At 37.5% G+C, this 17,938-nt stretch overlaps 1 pseudogene; it reads right to left on the reverse strand.

Annotated features, from left to right (window-relative positions):
* Positions 1-14,851: 14,851 nt before the first annotated feature.
* Positions 14,852-16,876, reverse strand: LOC145165937 (tetrahydroberberine oxidase pseudogene; annotated as a pseudogene).
* Between the last annotated feature and the right edge of the window lie 1,062 nt (positions 16,877-17,938).

A 17,938-nucleotide genomic window follows, 5' to 3' on the forward strand; every position in this document is an offset into this window, starting at 1 on the left:
CACCCAAGTTTCAATTGGACCGAAACTTGGAATCATGCAAGTTGAATAGTATGATGAATGAGAACTTTCAAGCATTGGAAAATCAAGACTAATTACTTGTTCACATGGATGTGTGAGTCAAGTGAAGGACTAAAGGGATCAAGTACACATTCTTGTGCACTGGTCATGTCCACCACAAAGCTCGTTAAGACTATTTGATTTACTAAAGTTTAGTAAATATGGTTATACTTACAAGTTTAAGTATAATTCTGAAACATTGGGAAAGTCTCAATGTATGGCAGAACGAATGGGAAGAATCAAATTAGGCAGAAAGATAAAAGTTTCTCAAATCTGAAAAGATGGGAGAGTACTTTAGTATCATGTTTGTGATCATCTTAATGATTTAGAAATCATATCACAATTAGTCATCTAAAGGTCATCTTAGTGCATTCTTATGACTAAGAAGAGGAGTCATGAATTGTTGAAATGGTTAGATCAGGAAGATGAGTCATACTTCGTTCCAAAACAATTCTTAGAGTCATACTCCAAGATTGTAACTTGAGTGACATATCTTAAAGAAAGGTTTAAAACACTTGTCAAATGTAAGAGTAAAAGTGTCCTACTCTTGTACATTTGAAATTGGTAAGTTGTGATGTTTTGGATAAAACAAAGACCAACTAAGGCCAATTGTGTGAAGTGTTTGTCTTGATAAAGAATCTGCACTATCTCTTGAATATTTGGCAAGATAGTCTTATATGTCAAGAGGATAGTGGGAGTCTTAAAGATCCTAAAAAGAATTTCAAGAACTAATCAAGAATAAAACCTGAGGTTCTTCACTAGCACACGACTTGAGGTTTATAACCTATCGTGTTGATATATTCTGTGCCCATTCCAGTTAATGTTGGCTTTGCATAGGAGGTCTGAAAATTCTCAATTGGTTGCATAACAACTTGGAAGCAATGGGAGGCCCTGTACTGCCAGGTGGCAAGAAGTTAAGATTGCATAAGTTCAGTCCATATGAGTTTGGATTTGTCATTATCCTTGTCTTGTGACTGTGGTTTTGACGATTCACATGGATAAGAACACATACACCATAAAATCTAAGGGTCATAAGTTTTCTCTCCGATTCATGAAAATGATGGTGAGGAAACACTTCCACCAAGTAGATTTGAAGCAGATGACAAAAGGTCTAAACAATTGAGGCTATGATTACGACATCCCTTTTCATAGTTCTGAAATTGTTTAGACACACATGCATGCTATCTAAGGAAAGGTGTATGATTTTGATAAAGTTTTATCAAAGCATCTCGTATCAGAAATCTGAACTTTGGTAAGTGTTATGCTAATAATCATCATGTTAGTGGAAGCATGATAATTATTGTTAGTGTTGCAAGTTAGCAATGTTAATTATAGAAAACAAAAGTTTCAATTCGTGAGGCTGCAGGGATTGAAAAAGTTGTTTTGCTATAATTAAGGGAGAGGATATACTTCATTTCAGTTCTAAAGGCTTAGATTGAGGCCTTAATCATCTTTAGTTAAGAATATATATATATGAATTTCATGTTGGATTGGTTCAACTTAAGGAAATTCTATATATTGCGTTCTTAAAATTCGATTATGATTACGGCATCCCTCTTCATAGTCAAATTTTGAAAACCTGGCAAATAAAAATATTGTGGAAAAAGACTGGTCTAGAGTCATGTCTTTATGTGAGACATCATGAATCGTGTACCATTTGCTTTGAGTACAGGATCGATTGCATGTGCTATAATATTTGTCATTTCTAAATTTTTCCAAATGGCCAGAGGCATTAAGAAGGGAAAAGGTCTAGAATTGGATATGACTAAAATGATTAAGCAATTGTCGAGGACAATCTGAGGTTTACCAAAGATTGGTTGCTCAGGGACAGTTGGAAGTATAGTGCTAATTTTGGAAGGACCATATTGACATATTCTGAAAAGAGGCATCTCTTATTCAGAAGTGATAGTCAAAATGAGAATATGGAGTTGTCTCCATAGGTGGAAGTTATCTGTGTAAGATTAGAAAACTTAATGCAAGAAGCATGTCCAAAGCAATGTACTTTGAAGATGAGACTTAGTTTCCATGGAGTTGATCTCCATTGGAATACCTTATAATGACTGTTGACAAGTCTTTGTGACTTTGTACATATTCATTACAGGAGGGTCAGTGCATATAAGTTTAAAATCTAAACAGATTTCGATAAATGATAGGAATTTGAAATTCTCACATTTTTCAATATGGATTTGGGAGTGTGAAATTAGAATCATTGAAATTATGTTCAATTGGTTTATTTCACAAAGTAAGGATCATAGACAAACATAGAGTGCATACTTGGTGTATGGCAAAGCTATTGTTTAAGAAAAACATAGTGTACATGCTTGGAGCATGGGACAACTAGTGTTTTTAATTCAAGTATAAAGTTGATAAAACCGAAACAATGAATAATGAGTAATCAGTATGGTGATAAATAAAAGTGTTTATTTATATTCATAGGGTTTGATACCATATTTGATTCATTTATTCTTGTGTTTCACTTTGCATGTTTTGACTTCCAGAATAACTAAGTCGCTCTTCCTGAATGATTAAGTTATTCAAACCATCCACAGTCGGTCATATGTTGGAAGTAGATATGAATCAAGACTGTCATGGGTTGGTTTGTAGAGGTCCAAGTTGGTGGACAAAGTGGTGCTACAACACTCATGAGTGCTCATAAGTTCTGAGTATTGGATTCAACCCGCGCTCATTTGAATCACTTCATGGATTTTATCACGAGTGATCATGAGACGATAATATCTTATATTCTTCAAACGTAGAGATATGAGTTGTTACTATGAGTTGGTTATACATTGATTGCACGAAAACGCATTGGTAACTCGATGTTATAAAATGTGCCTTTGTGTATGATTCAACAAGTAGTAGAACAAGCCATATGAGTGAAAGTTTATCCATTCCTTTTACCTTCGGGATAAAAGCGATATCTGTGGGCCCCTCGATGATTTAGCGATGACACATGTGAGTGCTTGGCCAAGCCAGGACTGATTTGATTTGTTCAATCAGTCAGTCATCATAAATCGAAAATCGGGAAACAACAAATGGACAGAGAGAATGATTATAATCCATGTCTCAGTCCATATGATATCTAGAATGGAGGAATATATGATCCCTTATCTAATGGACAAGTCATTGACAAGGTCAGAGTTCGACAGCGGCTTTAAGAGCTACGATTGCCAGTTAGGTTTAGAAGTCATACTCAATAATAGTTTTAGACTTATCCAAGTGGGAGACTGTTGGATTAATGTCTAAGTCCATAACTATATTTGGTATGTACTTGACCCGACCCGGCATGGTCCATTTGGGTTGCACTTCACCGGCACAATTTATATGGATAGTCTTTTGAGAATAGTATATTTATGATTTATATTAATATATTATAAGTTCTAATATATTAATATGGAATCATATTATTTAATTAGTATTGATCAAGAATTAATTTAGAATTAATTAAGTGATAAAAAAGAACTAATTAAATATGGACTCTTATATATATGGAATGGGCCAAGTTCATTTAGGTTGGGCTAAGCTTTCATGGATGGTCCATGGAGCTTTTAACCCATGGATCCTATGTAAATGAAAGGTCATGGGTATTAGGGTTTACATGGATGTAACCCTAATCCTCCATAATATATAAAGGGGTCCTTGGCTCACAAAATTGACACAAGTGTGTGAAAATAAGAGTGGGCCGATTTTAGTGTGCATACATATTCTCTCAAGTTCTTCCAAGGTGTTTTGGTGATTTGTGATTCCATTTGAGGCTTCCACACTATTGGGGCTAAGCTCTTAAAGCTTGAAGACATCAAGCTACATCAAAAGGTATGTCATCTAACTAGAACTTTGTAGTATAGGTGCTTCATAATATGCTAGTTAGGATGAAACCTTGGAATAGTTAATATTTGCATGTATAATAGAGAAAACAGAGATCCAAGGTTTATAGGGTTGCATGTACACCATAAGAGTGTTAGAATGCTCAAAACCCAACAATACACATTGATGTGTGTGGACCCTTCAAAAGTGCCACAAGGGATGCTAATCGTTATTATGTGACTTTTACTGATGATTATTGTAGATATGGATATATCTATTTAATCAAGAATAAGTCAGAAACCTTTGAGAAATTCAAAGAGTTTAAGCAGGAAGTGCAGAATCAACTGGGCAGGAACATCAAGATGCTCCGATCCGATCGGGGAGGAGAGTATCTTAGTATCGAGTTCCTTGACTATCTTAAGGAATGTGGGATTGTCTCACAATTGACACCTCCTAGGACACCACAGCTGAATGGTGTGGCTGAGAGGCGCAATCGAACCTTGTTGGACATGATTCCTTCCATGATGAGTCGAGCTTCGTTACCAATCTCATTATAGGGTATTCCTTAGAGACTTCCACCCATATCCCGAATCTAGTCCCTACTAAAAAGATTGCCAAAACACCTCATGAGATGTGGACTGGGAAAGTTCCCAATTTAGACCACATCAAGATTTACGGTTGCGAGCCGTTCGTGAGGCGTGAGTCTCATGATAAGATCAAACCTCGAAGTGAGAGGTGTATTTTCATCGGCTACCCACAAAGATCCTTTGGTTACCTCTTCTATAGACCTAGTGAGAAAGTGGTCTTTGTAGCTACAAGAGGAGTCTTTCGTGAGAGAGAGTTCATAAGCCAAGGAAACAATGGGAGGCAAATTGACCTTGAAGAAATTCAAGAGTCAAGTGGTGAAGGAACCTCAAACCCTAATGACCAACCTGAGGAGGAAACTCCTGTTGATCCGACTAAAGAGCTCATACCTCTGAGGAAGGTGATATGCTTATCAGTGATAGTACACTGGTAAGTATGGATGAACCTAACAGCTACACGGAAGCCATGGCAGGCCTTGCGGCTGCTAAATGGAAAGAGGCTATGGACAACGAGATACAGTCCATGTATGACAATCAAGTTTGGAACTTGGTTGACAATGTACTAGGTCGTAAGACAGTCGGGTGCAAATAGATCTTCAAAAAGAAGACTGACATGGATGGTAATGTACACACTTATAAGGCGCGACTGGTTGGAAAGGGCTATTCTCAAACTCCGGGAGTTGATTATGATGAGACCTTTTCACTAGTAGCAAAGATTAAGTCTATTAGGATTATGTTAGCCATTGCTGCATTTCATGACTATGAAATATGGCAAATGGATGTCAAAACCGCTTTCCTTAATGGAAAGTGGGCTGAGGATGTTTACATGAGTCAGCCAGAGGGTTTTGTCAGTACAGAGTACCCTAATAAGGTGTGTAAGCTTGAGAAATCCATCTATGGATTGAAACAAGCACCTCGCAGATCGAATCTTTGCTTTGACGAGAAATTTCAAAGAGTTTGGTTTTTCGAGGAGTGAGGATGAGTCATGTGTATATGTTAGGGCTAGTGGGAGCATACTTAGCTTTTTCGTGTTGTATGTGGATGACATACTACTTATAGGAAATGACATCCCAACCTTGCAGGAGGTTAAGTCTTGGCTTGGGAAGTGTTTCGTTATGAAGGACCTTGGGGAAGCTGCCGATATCGTAGGGATAAGGATACTGAGAGACAAGAGTAAGAGACTAATTGGACTTAGTCAGAGTACTTACTTGGATAAGGTACTGAAGAGGTTCAATATTCAGGATTCCAAGAAAGGGGAATTACCGATTCAGAGTAACGCCAACCTGAGTAAGACTCAGAGTCCGAGTACAGAGGCTGAGATAGCTGAGATGAGTCATGTACCATATGATTCCGCTGTGGGCTCAATCATGTATGCTATGACCTGTACTCGCCCTGATGTGGCGTTTGCTTTGATCATGGTCAGTAGATATCAAGGGAACCCTGGCAAGGCTCACTGGACTCCGGTAAATAACATTCTCAAGTATCTGTGAAGGACTAAGGACTGGGTCCTTACCCTTGGTGGCAGTGACGACTTGAGAGTGGTAGGATATAGCGATGCTAGCTTTCAGACTTATAGGGATATTTTCCACTCTCAGTCAGGCTGGGTCTTTATCCTAAATGGAGGAACAATTACTTGGAAAAGTTCCAAGCAGGAGACGGTAGCTGATTCAACTTGCGAATCAAAGTATATAGGAGCAAGCGAGGCAGCAAAGGAGGCGATATGGCTAAAGAACTTCATTGGAGACCTTGGAGTTGTACCAGCTATAAAAGAGCCAATGGAAATTTTCTATGACAACGAAAGTGCGGTTGCCTTAGCTAAGGAACCAAGGGATCACGGGAGATCCAGACACATTGACAGAAAATACCATTTCATTAGACATCGAATAGAAGAAGGACTCCTCGTGGCTAAGAGGGTATCATCAGATGAGAACCCAGCAGATCCCCTCACGAAGGGACTGAGTAGGGTTAAGCATTTACAACATGCAAGGCGCATCGGGCTGAAGGATGATATTAGTTTTAATAATTAGATAGGTTTTGAAACTTGTAAAATGTAATTGACATTTGATGATTAAATAAAAGTTGTTGTTTATTTATGAGTAAAGTGTTACTATCTTATGTTAATCGTTTACTATTGTTTCAATTTTGCATGTTTTGACTTCCAGGATAATTATATTATTCAAACTCTCCACAGTCAGTCATACTTTGGAAGTAGGTATTGAATTAAGACTGTCATGAATTGGGTGTGTATATTGTCAAAGGTGTATTAGAATTAGCAATGGTTGCTGCAACATTCATGAGTGCTCATAAGTTCTGAGTATTGGACTCAACCCACGTTCACTTGTATCATGGAATTTATCTCGAGTGATCGTGAGACGGTAATATCATATAAATCTTCAAACCTAGAGATATGAGTTATTGACTATGAGTTGGTTATACATTGATTGTACGAAAACGCATTGGTAACTTGATGTTATAAAACGTGCTTTTTTGCATAATTCAATAAGTAGTCAGTACAAACATATGAGTCGAAGTTTATCTGTTCCTTCTAGGATTAGAAGCGATATCTGGGCCCCTCGATGATTTTGTTTTGACCTATGTACCGGGCCCGGTCAGAACCTAATTGATGTGTTCAATTTAGTAATATGTCAAACAGATCAGAGATTGAGAAACAACTGATGGACAGTAAGTACGACATTGTTCCATGTATTTGTCCGGCTGATATCTTGAGAGTAGGGGATTATATGATCACTTATCTTAAATGGCGTATCATCATCATCATCATCTTAGTTCCAAGAGACTTTGAAAGAGCTACGATTGCTAGTCGGATTCTGAAGTCATATCTGCAACTATAGTTATTAGACTTATCTAAGTGGGAGACTGTTGGATATAGTGTCTAAGTCCATAACTATATTTGGTATGTACTTGATCCGACCCGGCATGGTCCATTTGGGTTGCATGGCGTTGCAATACTTGGATAGACCAAAATGAGAGAAAGGACACTTAATGTTATTAATATATTATAAGTACTAATATATTAATAATATTATTTAATTAGTATTGATCAAAGAATTAATCTAGAATTAATTAAGTGATCAAAAAGAAACTAATTAAATATATGGGGTTGATTGTGTAAATAATCTATTCTTGTATAGTGGGCTAATGATCCATGGTTTGTATGGATTGGGTTAAAACCCATAAGGTGCTCTATGGATAGTCCATGGAGGTTATAAACCCATGGATCATGGAATATGGAAAGCCATGACAATTAGGGTTTACATGGTGTAACCCTACTTGTGCCACAACTATATAAAGAACCCTATGCAAGCAAAATCGGCACTTGTACAAGCAACAAAGAGGGCTAGCCAATTTTGAGGTGTAGTGAACTTCTCTCAAGGTTATTCCAAGTATTGTGGTGTTCTGTGAAGCATTTAAGGCATCGCATTTGGGGTGCTAGGCTCACAAAGTCATCAAGGAATCCAAGCTACTAAAAGGTATGTTATTCTACTTGAGTTTTGTATTACAAGTTCCCCATAACATGCTAGATAGGAAGTAAACCTTGGAAAATCAAATTCGCATGTATTTAGAGAAAACATAGATCCAAGGTTTCTAGGGTTGCATGTACACCATAGGAGTGTTAGAATGCTCAAAACCCAACACAAACTTCCACCAGTCCTTCGCCCCCAAGCGAAGCTGGTTCAACGCAAACTGAACCCTCAAGTGATCTGGACACGAACATGTATAGAAACAACCCTCGATATCATAGATCCACCTCATCGCAGCGATCGGGTCCTGAGTCCCGTCAAACTCTGGTGGCTTCGTGTTGCTAAACTCCCGGAACAACAACGAATCACCTCCCTGAGGTCTAGCAGCGGCGATAGCTGCAGTGGCGGCGGCAACAGTAGCCTCAGTGTCAGCAGCGTATCGCTCGTCAAATGTCTCGATCAAGGTGGTCTTAATGGACCCAAACATCTCAGGAATCTCTGCTCGGATGGCTGCGGCCACCTCCTCATGGATGATCCTGCGTATCTCATCGTCACTGGTACCACTGCCCCTTGGGTTGTGGCGCGTACCCACCATGATGTCTTTCTGAAAAACAGCACAAAATAATCAGAGACTTGATCGAGAATACTCGCACTCGATCACTCACCCCTACTTGTTCCTTAGCACCCAAAAGATTCTTACTTGGACTGCTTACCGATCCGGTGCTTCCAGTAGTACGGGCCCAATACTACCTTTCACACCGCATCCGTATTTATCCCAAGTCCTCCTCCTTGGATCCCAGATCGCAAGTACTCTATGCCTCTCCGAACGCATGCTACTGTCTGCTACCTACTCGCTCTCAAAGCAACTCACAGCAGCAGTAACTCGTAGGCTAAGGCATCAAAAATCAGGCCACCCTGTTGTCCCAGTTAACCATCAAAAGCAAACCAAGCCAAACTAACAAATCCATAACACAAATTAATATTTTGAGAGTGTTAAATTAAAATAAAATCAGTTTACAAATCAAAAATCGCAAATCAGAATTCATAAACCATTCAAATCAGTTCATCAAATCAAACCCATTTGGGAAAATCAAACTAAATAAAGGGAATAAACTTACAACGATGGCGGCGAGAGAAATCAGACGATGGTGGTCCGTTTGCGAGCGACGGTAGATGGTGTTGCTCAGCAAGTAGTGAGCGAAGTCCGTCACTGCGTTGGCAGCGCTGCAGCGGTGTTGTGCAGCAGTGATAAGTTGCGGCAATTGAAGACGATGCCAGCGGCTGTGGAGTACTAAATTCCGGTGGCTGTAGAGTGTTTAATGTTTTTTTACTACTCAGTGCATTTGGTATGCTAGGTCAAAACTATAAAGAAAGAAGTGAAAAATTGGGAGTGGAAAATCAGAAGAGAGAGAAGAGAAAATGAGTGGGTGTAGTGGGGACCAATCTATTGTGACGAGACATTCAGGCTAGTTGTCAAATAAAAAAAAACACATTATCAGCAATATAACAGCCTGTCTATCTGCTAGAAAGTGGCGGATCCCGCCCGGAAGTCAAGTGGGGTGCATTGTTGTTCGTTGACTATGTAAATTAATAATAATAATAATAAATACTTAAAAGTAGAATAACATTAAAACATTCAGCTAATTGTCATTTGACAATTGAAATCTACGAGGGGACATAACTAAGAAACGTTTCATAATACTTTCATTGGTCACCTTGGAAAATTCCTCTCTTTCAAGTGCGTAAATTTTCACAATCATTTAAAAATACATCCGGAATCCGATTCCGCAAATCTAACTTGAGAAGCTTCATCGCCGTAAAACTTCTCTCCACCGTTGCGGTTGCAACCGGCAAAAGCAATGAAAACTTCAATAACCGGTAAACCAAAGGAAAGTTAAGATGCATATTGCTTTCCACCATCACTTTGGCAAGGTCGAATATACTCTTCAAAGTAGCAAATCTTGCATCTTGTTGCATAAAAGTGGGGTAAACCGAAAGTTCATTTAGAATATTAAACCTATCTTTAAAGCTAAAATCATGTGGATAGAAACCGATCAACTTCTGTAACTTTGATAGATCAAAGTCACAAAATGAATCATGTGGATTCAAACCTGTCACACAAATGAGCAATTCGATGACAAATGAGCAATTCGGAACTGACTTCATTAAAAGGATCACCGGACTCTTGAATTTGCATATCCAAAACCATGTTGAAACAAAAAAACTCGTAATAATGGCGATTGGAGATATTGGTGTACTGTCTTCAGGCTCTTGGATTAACATAAACTTCCTCCATGTTCACCATTAGATTGTTATTATTCTCACAAAAAGAGGTGATATCCAATATAAGTGCATCAAACCCATCATTTCACATATTTTTTAATGTTGCAGTGGTTGATTTCACCAAACTTATTGCGGGATTAAAACGTCTTCCTTATTTCCAAACATTCTTACACGGGATTTTTTAAGACGCGGTTGACATGGTCCTTTAATCAAATATTTTCGTCTTATATTGTCTCTTTAATTAGGGTGATAATCTGAAATTTTTTTCCTATCAGCCGGATCCCAAAGAATGTCACTTGAATAAATTTCACTCGGTATTGGTGGAATAAAAGTAGGTTGCGGAATTTCAGCTGAAGATGGTCCTAATGTGGATGTTCTACTGTAAAATCTTTCCATTGCACCTGTTATTGGTTTAAACAAAAAAAACATTAAACAATGTTAAACACAATTACCAAAACCATTAAACATTAAACAAATACAAAGCACTAAATTAGAAAAGACCATTAAAAAAAACAGTTAAAGAAAATTAATTTTTTCCATCTTTGTTAAGCTTAGTTCGTTTCCCTATATCAAAAGCAAACCAAGCCAAACTAACAAATCCATAACACAAATTTATTTTTTGAGAGTGTTAAATCAAAATAAAATCAGTTTACAAATCAAAAATCCCAAATCAGAATTCATAAACCATTCAAATCAGTTCATCAAATCAAACCCATTTGGGAAAATCAAACTAAATAAAGGGAATAAACTTACAATGATGGTGGCGAACAAAATCAGACGATTGTAGTCCGGTTGCGCGTGACGGTAGATGGTGTTGCTCAGCAAGTAGTGAGCGAAGTCTGTCACTGCGTTGGCAGCGCTGCAGCGGTGTTATGCAGCAGTGATAGGTTGTGGCGATTGAAGACGATGTCGACGGTTGTGGAGTACTAAATTCCAATGGCTGTGGAGTGTTTAACTTTGTTACTACTCAGTGCATTTGGTATGCTAGGCCAAAACTATAAAGAAAGAAGTGAAAAATTGGGAGTGAAAAATCAGAAGAGAGAGAAGTGAGGATGAGTGGGAGTAGTGGGGACAAATCTATTGTGAGTGGGGACCATAAGCTGAGTTTTTTTTTTTTAATATGTATTCCTGGTGGGGCCCACTTTTTAGTGGGGTCCATGCACCCCCCTTCCCATACATTGAATGCGCCACTACTGCTAGTTGTGAAGAAACTAGGGATGAGCATATGGACTGGGGAACCAGCCGGAACCGGTACCGGGACCAGAACCCGATGGAACCGGTCGGGTGGGACCGCTACTATAATTTCTTCAATTTTTGGAACCGGAACCCGGTAAGAACCGGTCGTTGGAACCGGCCCAAAACCGGGAACCGGACCAGATAACTCACTCAAATTTTGAAAGTTGCATAACTCACACAATTTAAATTTTTTTTACCTGGAACTTTTTCCTACATGTAGATTATGATTTGTAGTTAAATTTAGACTACAAAAATGCTTGATTTGGTTAAAAATGGAATGAGTTACAAGTCCCGCAAGGAAGGGTGTCAAATAAGAATTTTTTTTATGTTTCAGCAATTAAATGTAATCTGACTTTGTTGTTCAAATGTGCATAAATCACTTAATTTAACTTGTTTTGACATGAATCTTTTTCCTACATGTAGATTAGGATTTGTAGTTAAGTTTAGACTATAAAAACGCTTGATTTGGTTAAAAATTGAATGAGTTACAAGCCCCGCAAGGAAAGGTGTCAAATCAGATTTTTTTTATGTTACAACAATTAAACATAATCTGGCATTGTTGTTCAAATGTTCATAACTCACTCAATTAAAGTTTTTTTGACCTGAATCTTTTTCCTACACGTAGTTTATATTTTGTAGTTAATTTTAGACTATAAAAACGCTTGATTTGGTTTTAAATTGAATGAGTTACAAGCCCAACACGGAAGGGTGTCAAATCAGAATTTTTTTATGTTACAACAATTAAACATAATCTAACTTTGTTGTTCAAACGAGCATAACTCAATTAATTTAAGTTTTGTTTGACCTGAATCTTTTTCCTACACATAGTTAGGTTTGGTAGTTAAGTTTAGACTATAAAAACGCTTGATTTGGTTAAAATTTGAATGAGTTACAAGCCCCGCAAGGAAGCGTGTCAAATCAAACCGGTTCCAAAATCGAAAACCCGGTAAAACCTGGAACCGGTAGAACCGTCGGGCCGGTTCGGTTCTTGATTTTGGCCGAAGCCGGTTCCCGGGTTGGGCCGGTTCCGGCCGGTTCGGTCCGTTTGCTCATGCCTAGAGGAAACCCTTTCTACACGACCACATGAAGGTGGCAATGTACATGCATCGACCACCATGTTTTCGGGGATATCAAGTATATATCTGAATCATATCTGATACCTTTAGAAACTATTATGTTGTCTTAAATAGGCCCCGAAAGCATGATTTCATCAACATGCTACTAACATCGGTTTTCACCATAAGCAAACTGATTCATCTATGTTTATCTAAGAATCATTTAATTCCATCACATACCAACTTCTATATGCACATGACATTATTTTCACAATGTCTTCCATCGAGCTTCTTTAATAGTTAGTTCAATAGTGAATTTGATATAATAGACCTTGCTACACTTAAATTATATTTTAGGCATCTCCTGTTTATTCACCTATACGGAAATTTTTATATCAACAAAAGTATAGAACAGAGATTCTATGTGTGTTATTATAGTACAATAAAATCCCATAACTCCATTCGAATTAGTTCAAAAATTGGATTCGATAGGCACCTTGATAGATTATCCTAGTTTATATCGTAGTTTAGTCGGTATATCATAGCAACGTCTATCATAGTAAATTCACTATTGAACTTACTATTAAAGAAGGTCAATGGAAGACATTGTGAAAATAATGTCACATGCATATAAAAGTCAGGATATGGTAGCATGGAATGATTCTTAGATAAACATACATGGACCGGTTTGGTTATGGTGAAAACCGATGTTAGTAGCACTAGGAATTTCATCTTGCCCATGATATGGAGCAAACTAGACATCTATATCTAACTACAGACCATGAAAATTTGACATTCGGAGTTCTAATGAATTTATTATAATTTTTGAAAGACAACTTATGAAATATGTGACAATACATACCAGTTTCAGAAGATTGTGAATTATACCCTACAAGAAATTGGAATTTGGTAATTTAATTCAAAGTTTAGAGAAACTAGACTCATCAAACTTTCCAGAAGACTAAAATTTATGATTTTTGGAGCTTTCGATATTCTTGTATGATTTTTAGAAGTTTGAGGATAGATTCAGTGAAATTGATCATATTTACCTTTAGGTCACTTTAGGTGTCCCATGAAGGACTTAATGATTAAGCTTTATCTTTAAAACTTTTATCATAATTAATGGTTACTTATTAGGCTATCAATATATGTAATTCAACTTAACCCAAACGTCTTGATTCTTGGCTTAATGAGCATTTAGAGTTAGGAACTTGACATAAAAAAAATCATCTTATTAGGGTTAAGTTACAACCCATTACGCTCCTTATGACACCAAATGTATTAAAAATCGAGTCCCTCATAAAACTACCACCTATTGGTGGTCGGATGGTGGGGTTGTGGTGGTCAATAATGGTCAAACTACCCCAAAACAAAGAATGATGCTGATTAAGTATAAGTGGAATAATTGGAAAATAATGCTTTTACATTCATTTGTGAACCATCAAAAGTAATACAACCATAAGCGCATTTGCAGGGTGGCCTATGGTGGCTGAAACAAACACACACACACACATCGGCAGCAGGAGGTAGCTGGTGGTTAAGGGCGACAACTTCACTAAAGACATATTTACAACTTGTCACATTCAACCCCTTACCTTAAATTTATTATTATTATTATTATTATTATTATTATTATTTTATTTTCACATTTATTATTTTATTTCTTAAAATTTATCGAATGCCTTTCATTCGTTCTATTCATTAAAAGCTCTTTAGAGTTTTTATCCATAATTATAATATTATTAATATTAATTAATGCTAGTTTCTGAAATTTCTAACGAGAATTAGGACGTTACATCCCCAACTTAACAACTACAAGGTTGACTAAAGAATGTTGTTATTTGGATAGTCTTATACCACCATCCCATGCATTTATGTTCCCCAACTTATAGTCTTATACCATATGGGAAACTCTATATCAACGTCCATGCAAGGATCCCACATATACTGATTATTCGAGAATTAAGCATTCCAAACAAAGTTGTTGTGGGTTTGAATCTTACATACTAAAAATTTGGTGGCCAGCCATTCTAAATAAAAGTTTATATAATATCTTATAGATTTTATACGTTTAGAAAGATTTAGCTGTGAAAATTCAAAAATAAGGTTAATGTTTTAAAGTTATTGTTCTACCAAAATATTGATCATAATGTTTGAGGATTTACCCCCACATGATAACGCTATGGCGGGTTCGTGTAGGCCGTCGTAAAGATACATTTAACCTCTTTTATTTTTTTATTTTTTTGTTTTGTTTTTCAAAGTACGTATCCCAAGTCTAAAGTTGTATTGACCCAAACTATTTTAATCAAAAACATATTTTTTAGACAAGAGGCAGTATAAGAAAGAAATATGATATAAAATGTCTTAATAAGACAATGTATTTATTGGATAAATTCATAATTAGAATTTGACCACATGCTTTTAGACATCTTTGTTAGCATGGAGATGATATACACTAGGAAAAGAAACTGACAGAAAGTAGCATTGTTGCTAGTTTTTCATGAAAACAATTAAAAGAATAAAATGCATCTGCTGAGTTTTTCTTCAACCGCTTAGCTGATCGGGGGTTTTAGAAAACAGGGATACTCTGTGGGCGCCTAAAGAAATTGTGAGGATCGACTTTGGCCTTGATTCGAATCAACTTCTTGAAGTTGTCCCTCTTCCAGTATCTCTCACCCCAAACACTTGCTTCTTCGTAGTTAGCACTTCCAACACCCAAATCCAGATCATTGTAGTTGGAATATGCCTCTCTGGGGTTGTTTGACACATAAGGCGTCATTAACGCATCCAAGCTTCGCAGCCAAGCTATCCTCCTGAGGGATGTAGGGGTTGTGTCTGAAGGTTGACCGTTAAAATTGACAGTCTTGAGAATTTGGAACAACACGCCCGCTCTATGAGGATATGGAATTGCAGTCTCTGAGAAATCAGCCATCCTTCCGCCAAATGGATTGATCATCAGAAGCGCTGATTCATCGTTTTGGATAAGCTTTCTCCATATCTTTCTGAGTCCACTTACGGGGATGGGTGTCCGGACATAATCTGATTTGCTTTTGTTGTTCAGCTTGGCAATGGCAGATCGGTTCGTAAGAATCTGAGTCGGGGTGGAGCTTGGCAAGCCCCAAAACACAAGGGTCGACTGGACCATTTTAATTTCTTCACAAATCTCTCGGGTAACACCGAGCTCTGGAAATTTTCTGGAAAGCAACGGAAGCAATGTGTCGGTTGTGCCCTGATATATTCCTTCAAACATAATTCTTATGGTTTTCTTGGTGGTGTTGCCGATATATTCGGCAAAAACTTGAGTTCTTATGTGCAAATTTCTATCGATATTTGGTGCAACGTATTGATATTTATGGAAGATTTCGGTTGCCCCTTGTTCCAAAGTTTTATTCAGTATAAAGACGGTTACTTTTTTTGGAACTGGAACCAAGCTCAGCTTCCATGCAAGAACAATTCCGAAACTTGAAGAACTACCTCCTCGGATCGCCCAAAACAAATCTTCTCCCATTGATTTCCTGTCGAGAATATTCCCATCAACATCCATGAAGCGAGCATCCAGAACATTATCGGCAGCAGTACCGTATTTCCTCAACAGGTTTCCGTAGCCACCACCGCCCATGTAACCACCAACACCCACCGTTGGGCAAACACCTGCCGGGAAATACAAGGTATCGGTCTCTCGCGAAATTTTGTAGTAGAGTTCACCAAGCGTAGCGCCTGCTTGGACCCAAGCAGTCCTTTTTGCTACGTCCACGTCTATAGACCTCATGTTGGTGAAATCAAGCATAACAAAGGGAACATCAGCAGTGTATGAGAGGCCCTCGTAGTCATGGCCCCCACTCCTGATCCTGATCTCGTAGCCGTGTTTCTTGGCGCAGTATACACATGTTTGTATAAGGGTTTCCTCCATAGGTGTCACGATGACTGATGGTCTACGTGTGGAGGGCTTAAGGAACCTGGTGTTTTGAACTGCCACTTGCCAAATGGGTAGGAAGGAAGCATTGACAGGGGTGAAAATGAGTTGAGAGATGGTAGTCACATTCTTGGATTTGGACAGTAGGCAGCTTATTAGATCGCCAGAACTTGAGGATGATAAGGACGTTGCCCATGAAACACAAAACAAGAAACTTAGAACCATGAGCAAAACTGAAGAACTAAGTTGAGACTTCTTCATGTCTAGTTAATTTGGTGAGCTTGATCAATAGCAATGGCTTATTTATATAGAGCAGAGAGCATATAGTTGACTTCAAATGGGGTTATAAAAATTGTGATCAGTTCAAATTAAGGTGTTTGAAAAACCTCGGAAGGAGGATGGTGATCAATTCAAAGGTGTTTGAAAAATGCGGGAAGGAGGATGGTGTTCAACTGATTCTATTTTAGGGTATACAGGTGCAGCGTTGAAGATATATGGCGTGTTGACTTATTCCCTATAGAGTGCTTAATTCGCATTCTAAAAACCAATGAAGCAATGAACAAATTGATATTACGTATGTTCAGATTTTTCGCCTTTTTCTTTTAACTTTCTGATTGAAGTCTTTGCTAAAATTCGAACCACACACGTTTTTATAATAATTATCAAACTCATAAATAGAACGTATCTCATCAAAAGTATATTTTTCTCAAACATAAATTGAAAATATTTCTTACGAATATATTTGGTTAATTTCCTGGCGCCGAATACCAAGTCCTGGGACTAGTTTGTAGATAAAGGGTTGACTTTGACTTTGGAATATAAGCATACAAATTACAAAGCGATTTTACTTTTAACATCAATTCAAATGCTGGGCTCCTCACCGTTCTTAATTAATACTCAAAACCTAAAAAATACGATTAAGTTTTTTAATTATACACTTTTAATACATTCTTATGTAATATAAGTAAGTTATAGATTTCTTTAGAACAACTAAAATTAACATTTGAAATCCCCTAAATAAAGGTAGAATATTCATATGGTAATCAAAACACATAATCTATCACTAAAATAGAATAAAATAAAAATAGAAATCGTGTGATAATTATGCAAAATAAAATTTGTAGACTTATATGGTGAAATTTGGGGATCAAAGATCAGCAAATTGCCTACGCACTCAAGGCCTGTTTGGTTGCTACCGCCTACGGTCCCGGCCAAGGGTCGTTTGGAGTATTAAACAATGAGACACTTATGTAGTTGGTTCTCTATCCAGATACAAGACATGTTTGGCAGCTAACGATCATTTCAACGTCAATGAGTAGATTGTGACGAGATATTCAGGCCGGTTGTCAAATAAAAAAAACACATTATCAGCAATATCACAGCATGTCTATCTGCTAGAAAGTGGCGGATCCAGCCCGGAAGTCAAGTGGGGTGCATTGTTGACCGTTGACTATGTAAATTAATAATAATAATAATAAATACTTAAAAGTAGAATAACATTAAAACATTCAACTAAATGTCATT

This window comes from Lactuca virosa, chromosome 3 (assembly GCF_052849685.1).
Source record: "Lactuca virosa cultivar CGN04683 chromosome 3, Lactuca_virosa_CGN04683_v6, whole genome shotgun sequence".
In the NCBI taxonomy this organism is placed as follows: domain Eukaryota; kingdom Viridiplantae; phylum Streptophyta; class Magnoliopsida; order Asterales; family Asteraceae; genus Lactuca; species Lactuca virosa.